The sequence below is a fragment of the Camelina sativa genome, chromosome 17, assembly GCF_030686135.1.
Source record: "Camelina sativa cultivar CO46 ecotype springtype chromosome 17, ASM3068613v1".
Taxonomy (NCBI): Eukaryota; Viridiplantae; Streptophyta; class Magnoliopsida; order Brassicales; family Brassicaceae; genus Camelina; species Camelina sativa.
In genome coordinates, this window is record NC_141896.1 from 28,656,358 (window position 1) to 28,666,334 (window position 9,977).

The 9,977-nt window shown below is 31.9% G+C and overlaps 1 non-coding gene and 1 pseudogene across 1 annotated transcript; both read right to left on the minus strand.

The window, feature by feature from the left end:
- Positions 1 to 2,296: 2,296 nt before the first annotated feature.
- LOC109129934 (uncharacterized) lies at positions 2,297 to 3,083 on the minus strand (annotated as a pseudogene).
- Positions 3,084 to 7,828: 4,745 nt separating this feature from the next.
- Positions 7,829 to 7,900, minus strand: TRNAQ-CUG (transfer RNA glutamine (anticodon CUG)). Its single transcript has one exon. It is a non-coding gene; the product is annotated as a tRNA-Gln (tRNA).
- Positions 7,901 to 9,977: the final 2,077 nt, after the last annotated feature.

Here is a 9,977-nt window from a genome sequence, read left to right on the forward strand (position 1 = left end):
ATTATATTTATAAAATTTTATATGTGGTATATGGTATAATTAAACACTTTTGACTAAAAATGAATTAAACATAAATTGTCCAAAGAGGTTTTAAAATATTTTTGTAGTATTATATAAAGTTCTAATATATAAATGTTACTTACTATAGTTATAAAGGAATCAAAAACCAATTCAAATCTACAATTATTTAAAATTAAGAATTATAAATATTACAAAAAAAAAATGAATATAGTTGTCAAAAAAAAAAAAAAAAATGAATATAATCAATGAGAATTAGAAAAAGTAACATAAGTATAACGAAAACAACCGGAAAACCTAATGTTTCTCTGCATTTGTATTCATCAAATTGTTCACATATTATATATATATATATATATATATATATATATATATTACAAACAATACCATTTTAAAAACTATTAAAGCTTCACATGTACATGAAAGAAATAAAAAGAATCAAAACTGAGAAAAATAAAACTGTTCTCCGAGTGAATCATAGTTTTATTGAAAAATTATTTAATGATAATAGAAGGTGAACTCTATGTTGCTAGGATGAATACAATAGTTGTTCTATTTACAATTTATTTATAAAGGTAGTTATGGTTAGGAGAATAAATCTTGGTGAGCAAGTTAGAATATTAAAGATATTTTTATTGTATCTTCTCGATTAGAAATCAAGAAAGATGGTGGAGAGATTTTTGTAATTTAATTTAGTAAAGTATTTGATTAAACGATTTTCTATATATTGATTTTTTTTTGTGTAAATATGTAGGGATCAATTTTGTAAATAAGTTTTTAAATATTGTATTTAACTTTAGTTGATAATATTATTACCAAACAATATTCATTTTCTAAATAAAATATATACTGAATTAAATGTATGTCTTTTTGCTAAAGTTAAATATTTGTGAATATTGGTTTTCTAATCATTCTAAAATTGGATTTTTGGTTTAGGAAATTTATTAATGTTAATATAATTATAGAGATTGTAAACTTTTGTTATGGAAAATTTGTTGTATATCATTTAAATTTGAGAGATTCTAGCATCCATAAAAATAGTTTTGGAGATTTAATGGATTTAAAACTTTAATGGGTAGTTTTTGGAAAAATCGGAATGTATAGATGTTGTTAAGATTTTATGGCAATAAATATAATAAATGTTGGTCAATATAATAAAGTTTAGTATTTGAGTTTCTCTGCAATGTTATTTATGGAATTGTTTTAGGGGTTAATGTTATAAATAAAAATTTAAATAAGTAAAACTTAAAGGGCATAACACAAAATGTACTTCAATAATGTTAATATAGATGGAGTGGATCGATATGTTTTCATAAGAGTTTTTTTAACAATTCTACCACATGTGTATCATTGTAATTTCCAAAATACCACATCTTAAAACTCTTTTCTAAAATACCATAATAATTGAATAAAATGACTATAGTATCCTTAACCAAAAACTAAACAAAAATATTTATTATTTTATTCATTCTTTTTTTTATGACTATAGTACACTTTTTCACATTTTATTTTATTTCTCTTCTTCTTTTACCTTTATTTTTTAATTACAACTCTATTAATTTTTTGGAGATTTAAATATATTGGTGGAAAAATTTACAGTATATATAGACAACTATAGTAAAAAATAAATCTCGTCCACAAATATGAAAATACACAATATTGAAGTTTTTGGTAGACAACATTGAAACTTTTGATGGACAATTTTCATATTTTTACAAACTAAACAAGTTAATTATATGGGTTCTTCCAAGTAAATAAATTGTTGTGAATACTTTAAACAATTTTTTGTTGAAAACTTTGAGTTTTTCAGTGGACAACATTGAAATTTACGGTAGACAACTTTAATACTCTTTCATATTAGACAAATAATATGGACTCTCCCAAGTTTGTATTGGCAGACAAAAATTTGAAACAAAAAAACTTACTAAATTTGGTAGACAAAAATTATTGTCCACGAAGTTTGTCTTTTTGCTATTTGTCTTTTTGCACTTTGATTCTTTCTTTTATCCATATTAAATGCCAGTACTGGCGTATCATGTGTCTGCTGCATAAAAAGACAATATTAATTGGTACCCATTTTATTTGTATATTTTTTTACTAAATTCATGCTCATAAACTCAAGGTTATTTTTGACTTTTTAAATACATATTGTGATAGAAAGTGAAAGGTCTTTTTCAATGTGGTAAAATGAAAAAGTTTTAAACAAAATGTGGTAGTTTTAACTAAGTTCTCTTTATAACTATAAACCAGAATATCATCCAATCTAAGAAACTCATATTCATATGAATAAAGAAGCAAGACGACGATTGAGATCTTCGTCCAAGACAGGCTTAAACAGCTCAACAAGTATAGGCTTATTAGGGTTTATCACTTGCGGTGTTGCTCCAAAGAGAGACTTCCACAAGTGAAGAATGTAGACTTTATCTCTTCCCTTACAAACCCATTCGCCTCTGAAAATTCCTTGGCAGACCTCAACTTCTCTTCTAGCTTCTTTAGCTCTTGGTTGTAATACTCGAAACCATACGATGTCACTACGCTGCCATTTTTGAGAATCGAAACTATGCGATTCAAAGCCGCGACTCCAAAATTAAAAAGCTGAGTAGTAGTTTTGATCAACTCAACGTGTATGGACAAGCCATCATCATGATATACTCTATTCTTGGGTTTGATATATGTTTCAAACACATAGAGAATAACACGAACCAGTCTTCCTACCACGGGACCGTCATAGTCTTTCTTCCCTGCAAACGTCACTAGGCAAAGACAGAAGACTAACGTAGAACGTAAGTCATCAGATACTAGGAACATTGCTTCAGCCACAAAGAGCGAAAGCTCAACTCCGAGTCGTATAGCCTCTTCTTTCTGCTTCTCCTTCTCCTTGTTGAGATGATCAATCCTGCTACGACAAATAATAAAATAGTAATTTTGTTTTCTTACTTGAAAACCTGACAAAAGTATAAATGAAAGATAACTGACCCTAAAGTGTAAGGAGAGTATCTAGACTATGGTAATCTCTTGTTGTTACGGACAACACGAACGCAGTCAGTCATCGACATTGACTCCATTTGTTTTGAGATGATCGAGATGCTTGAGGAATTTGTCGAGGAGAAAGCTTCCAGGAGCAATTTTTGTTGGCTTTCCAGTTCAGATGCAATGAAAAATAGAACGAAACAGTTGAGAGTCAATACTGGCAAGTTAGGGGCTATCCAGTGTTGAGTTGCTATACACAAAAAATACAATTCAGAGTCCAAAATAAATTAAATGCAAAATCTATCCCAACGCACCAACATAGAGAAGAACCCTAGATTATATAACTAATTGCAACTTAAAACCCGAGATCGTAACATTTTGTTTCTATGAATTTGAACCCTAAAATCATCAAATATCAAATCCAAGTCTCTTGAAAATTAATTTATGGAAAAATGTGGGAACCATGCACTCACCTCATCATTGTGAAGTTGTAGACCGAAAAACGTTCCAAGATTCTTTACCAATTCTAAGCCATTAACGTATCGCTCTAAAATGGAGGACGATCAGGTTTAGGAGATTCTCAAAAATATATTTGTTTTCTTACCAGTGTTCAAGAAAACGGTCTAGGCGGGCGCCTAGGCGCCTCTAGGCGCTAGGCGCTCAGCAGGCGTCTACATAACCGCCTAAACCGCTTAAAATTACATTAATTTAATTTTAATATTTATTTTTGATTTTTAACTATATATATTTAAATTATTAAGTTTTATATCTATATACGTAATTATAAATGTTTATATGTTGTTAATATAACTTAAATAAATGTATTTTTCTTAATTTTGTATATAATTTATATTTATTTTTATTTTTCTAACATATATTTATACATAATTTTATATATATAATGTTTTATGTTGTAAACGCCTAAACCGCCAAAAAACCGTCTAGGCCACGATTAGGCGTTCTAAGCGCTAGCGCTGGATCACCACCTAGATATCGTCTAGCGCTTTCTTGAACACTGTTTCTTACATAGGGAGTAGTCTAATTTACAGTTTGATTCACTTCTGCCCCTAAAAAAAAAAAACATTTCAGTTCTCATTCTTCTCTCTTATTCAAATTGAGAGCATGTGTAAGAGAGAAATATTAGAGAATGCGTGAGAATTTTCCTTGGACTGTGGAGGTTTGAGATTTTAAATGTAAAAATATAATTCCAATACATTTATCTTTTTACATTTAAAATAAACAAGAGAATTATCTTTGAATTATTTTTTTGTATAATAAGATTCACATTTTACATGTAACAAAATGAACTTTGTGACTAGCTAATTTCTAATGTTTATAATAAGATAAATATGTCATTGGAAGGTAAAATATAAATGCTAAAAAGCATCCAAATACACGACCGTCGTTAGTCAACGAGTACGTGGAAGGTGGAACTGCTATCTGGAGAAGTTGAGGGTGACGAAAGGTATCCAAAGATACATATTGTATAGTTGCGAATCTTGTCTTAGCTGTTAAGCTAATTTCGGCCACTCTTCAGAGCCAAAGAAAATTGTTCACAAGAAAAAACACAAGTTTCTTAAACAATGTTTCTTCATACTCCCTTTGTTCACTAGCGATGTCATCATATATCAGTGGGTGATACAATCCGTAATACAATCCCACTAATATAGGAGAAATAACAAAGCAATTAACAAGACAACATGTCTTATATATATATAACTTAGTTGACACCGGTTTACTCCAGTTATGTGCTCATTTACGCCAAGAAACAAGGAACTTACATGAACAGCTGACACCTTCAATTTAAATCAAGAGAAACCCAAATTGTCAATCTTTACACATGCCAAGAAACAAGAGCAGAACTCGAAATTGGGGTGGGAAAATGTGCTTTCATTCCAGTTTCCTTGCCCATGATCTCATCGGACTTCAAACCATAATGATGCTTCTTACGTAGAGTTGTAATGCAACTTATTACTACATTACTACCACCTTATTCTAGCTACTCTGTTCGGATACAATCCAAGTCCCACATCTAAAGTTTGAAAAGATTATCATTAATATATAAAGGGTTAGGATCAATCTACTAATTGCCAATTTGTTTTTAGTTAGAAGCCCAAGATAAACCCAAATTTAATATGGTATCAGAGTCTAAGGTTAAAAATTCAGGTGGACCTAGAAAAGTGGATACAGACATGCCTCTTGTTAACCCGAGTAATGGGGACCTAAGAAAGGGTTTATTATCGGTCCAAGTGGGATCGGTTCGAGATGGAGTTATCATCTCGAGGAGGCGTGTTAATATCACACATGTGGTCCTTGGTTTGAAGGGGAGATTGTTGGGATACAATCCAAGTCCCACATCTAAAGTTTGAAGGGATTATCATTAAGGGATTTTTATTGATTCTACCACATTCAGTTAAAACCTTTTCCTAAATGCCACATTTTTTTTTTCTTTCGAGAACTACCACATTTGAGCTTTCAAGCTGGAATAAAATGACTAATATATCCTTCATATAAAAGTGATGAGATTTGAGATTATATTGTCCTTTTATGACACAAAAGTTGGTGCAATAATAGTTGTGGGTCAGCATAAAATAAAGTTTGTAATTTAAACAAAAAAAAGCTAGGAACACGTAGACTTGTAAGTTATATATGTTTTTTGGTTTAGAGATATCAGAGCAGCATAACGCAGTAGACACAATTGGTCTGATGGACAAGGTAAATTGATGGACAAGTTGAGAAATATAAACTTGTCTATTAGCTTGAACTAGTCCATTTGTCAAATATATTGACTAGTAGACAAGTTGTAAATAAAACTTGTCCATTAACCGGTATTGTTCTTAGAAAAATTATGCAGTTATAAACTTGTCCATAAAATTAATAATTAAATAAGTGTCCCAAATAGACAAGTTAAGAGAGTTTGGAACTTGTCTACTAGGTAAAATTGTCTCAAAAAGACAGTATAATCGCAAATAGACAAGTTAGGAGAGTTTGGAACTTGTCTACCATGTAAACCTGAATCTTTTTTTTTTCGGCTAATTTTTCTTCTGCTAACCTTAGATCTGAATCCGCTTATTTTGTCCAGCTTGTCTTTTGGCGCCGGAGAGAACCTCTCTAGTTGACTTTCTTTCTTAGGTGTTCTTCCATCTCACGATCTCTCTCTTTGGTTGCAACAGATCTCTTTTTGATCCAGATTTTTAGTTGGGATGTTTGGTGCTCGGTCATTCCGGTGTGGCGGAGAATTGCTTTTGAACGAAGTTTAGGTAGAAAAATAAAAATGAATAGACACATACACATCACATACACAAGTATGGGGATGATAAACAATTTAAAAAATTATTAAAAATTGAGATCTGTATGTAATGGGAAGCACATATTGGTCTTTTTCAATTATCTTTGTGGTAGCCGGGAAAATGAATTTGCAATTGTGGTAGTTGTGTTAATTTTTAGTATAGATTGTGGTAGAATCGTTAGTTTTCTCTATCATTAATATATAAAGGGTTAGGATCAATCTACTAATTGCCAATTGATTTTTAGTTAGAAGTCCAAGATAAACTCAAATTTAACATACTCATGGTTTTTTGTGTCACTTACAGGTATTGTGTCGAAGAGAGACATCCAAAAATGAAGAATGTTATGTTGGAACTACATTTTTTACAACATGACTTTAGCCAACTTTCCAGTGACTTTTCCGGTGACGTCCGACATCGGAATGACCGGCTTAAGGACTCTTTGGATTTCTTGTAATGAGCACTATAACATAGTGTAGTTATTTGTCAAATATGTGCATTTTTCCTATATTGGAAGATTGGAAAGTTTTTCCACTAATACATGTATTATGAGAAGAGGACAATACATTGCATGAGATGATGGACCGGGCTTGGTTTAATTTTTTGGAATAATTTTATTTGAAACTTATGTTACATTTGATGTCACATATGTTACATAGAATATTCAAAATTTTATTTGCAAAGTCAAATTGAGTTTGTTTTTTTTTTTTTTTTTGACAATCATTGAGTTTGTTGTTTTTAAAAACAAACAAAGTCGAAGTCTTATCACCTCAACGGAAGAATAAGTCAGGCTGGAGATCTCGCCAACGTGTGAGACTTGGACGCATCTTCATTTCGCCTCAACTTCCCCGAGATATTAGCCCACGGGCCCAGATTTTTTGGTGAGCATCTTGTTCTTCTCTCCCTATAAATACAAGGCTCTCTCGTTCATTATTTTCACACTGGCGAAGAAACAAAAGTCTGAAACAAAAGTCCAACTCTCTCTCACTCTTCTTTCTCTAACTACAAAAATGTAAGTGTTATTATCAAGAGTGTATCGTTTGCGCCAACGTTCGTTTGATTCCGTAATCAAGTGTTGTGATATGGTCTCGTCTCGGTTGTATCCTGGGACCAATGTACTCATTAAACCGCCACACTGTGGGAGCTACTTTGAGTTAAAGAAAGACATAATATCTCGCCTCCGAGAATCTTCTACTCCTTTCTTTTATCGTTTTACCATATTTGGATTTTCACGGTCCTACATGTTAGACTCTATGGTATCTCTCATAAACCCATTTTCCTCTGAAACATCCTTGACTGATCTTAGCTTCTCGTCTAACTCCTTAAGCTCTTGGTTGTAGAACTCAAAACCAAGAGATTATTTAACTATGCCACCATTGATGATAATCGTTACAATGTTAGCTAAACTTCTGATTCCAGAAGTAAAATCAATTGGCGAAACGTTTCCATTGGATTTTTTTGTTGGTAAAACGTTTCCATTAGATAGATTTGCCACCATCATGATAGACTTCATTTTTGGGTTTTATATATTTTGCAAAATATATAGAAAAGAAAGGTTCTACCTGGAGTCGAACACAAGTCGCTGGATTCAGAGTCCAGAGTGCTAACCACTACACCATAGAACCAAGTGGTCAATAACATGAAACAGTACCTTTGCTACCATGAGACCATTAAAATAAAATCTTTCATCCCTGCAAAGCTCAATCAATAATTAATGATATAACCGTAATATAGAACAAATGTCATCAAATAATTAATAAGAACATTGCTTCAGCCACATGAAGCGAAAACTCAATTTGAATCGATCTAGAAACATAAGGACCCGTCCGATGTACGGGTTTAAAATTTTGTAAATAAAGTAAATTTAATAAATATATATTAAAATTTATTGTACATTATTTATAATTACTTTTTGGTATAATACACAAATTTATATCCATATACAAATCTTTTATGTATGTTATCATCAAAAATGTATTTTTTATACCTAGATATATTGTATGTTACAAATATATTATTTACCACCACTTAGAAAATGTTTATATGAACAAATTAAGCCAACTATTATATGTCTCTTTACTTTCGCTTTTGCATAGTTTCTTTAATCGTTAAAATTGTTGGCTCAAAAAAACATTTTGAACAAAAAATAAATTACAGCACAATAGTGTATGACTAACTATGGAGAGAACCTCGATTCTGCCCTCCTTCCTTATGGAGAAAACCTTGCGTCCAACCTCCTCCACTGTGGAGAGAACCTTCGCTCTGTCTTCCTCCCTTGGGGAGATAACCTTGTGTCCAGCCTCCCCCACCTTCCTCCCTTGGGGGAGATAACTTTGCTTCCAACCTCCTCCACCATAGCGAGAACCTCGGCTATGCCTTCCTCCTGTGTGGAGAGAACATGTTCACGATTTTTAGCTATCTCAAAGTGCTTGCTCCAACAACCAATGAAACTAAAGACCCTTTTCCAACGTCACAAAATCTTTTGATAGTAACTAATGTTAAATTTTTCAATATATTTTATGGAAGTTTCTTTGACACACCATCATGTAGCCTCTGTCTCTAAGCTCCTATGGATCTATCAACAACGATTTATATTTTTTCAATTTATCTATGTTTAGTCTACAACAAACATAGATAAAAGTGAGTATTTACATTTTTTAGAATTAATAATTTTCTGTATATTTTCTTTAATCCCTTTTCTATTTTATGAGAAAATTTATTCCAATGAGCCTATTGCTTTTTAAAAAAATTTCTTGCTTCCCACTTTCTTGAAAGACGTACTATCGTTCGACGATAAGAATGTTTTCTGTTTAGTTGATCTAGTGTTATATAATCTCTGTTGTTATCTTACATTTGTGTATTCATCTTTTTTTTTATGCTACATGTCCTGCAAATTAATAGAAATGATAATAACACCATGAGAAATTTGTTAATACACGTGGTAATACCTAAGAACCTTTTTATATAGTTGCTTTGATCAGACAACAAACAATGCTTTTAAGACATGTTCAAGAACGATGATGTGTCAAACAAAATGTTAATAAAAAACAACAAAGAAAATTTTACCAAGAAAAACAAAGCTAGTCGAAATTATTTTGTTTGGTGAAAAATATATCATCATCTATTTGCTTATGTAGAGGGGTTAGGCCTGGGTAAATAAACCAAACTCGAGGAACCGATCTAACCCCGACCTGCAAAAACCCGACCCGACCCTGACCCGCTTTTGTATAAATCACCATTCGGTTTTTGTTTCCAGATATCCACAGGTATCGGGTATTACCCGAACCGAACCCGAGGAACCGACGATATCTGTTTGAACCCATAACACAAAATCATTCATACACCTTATCCCTTATGAATCGGCGATGATTTTATGAAACCTTATGAATCGGTGATGATTTGATTTCATAAAACCGTTTGCCTTATTCTCCCTCTCCGAATCCTTGTGAATCTTCCTTAAAAATCATAACCATGTCGAACTTGCTTGATTTTTTCCGATTTCAAGATTCTTTTGATTTTATAAACCAAAACCCATCCCCAAAACCTAAGTCCGCCGTTAGCTTCATCGTTGGGTACTTGGGTTCTCCGATCATAGGGAGCTAGAAATCGATCAGGCAAGCTTAATTGTAAGCTTCATTCTCTTCTTTTTCTTTAATTATTGATTTGTTTATGTCTGAAACTATGTTGATTACTTGATACTAT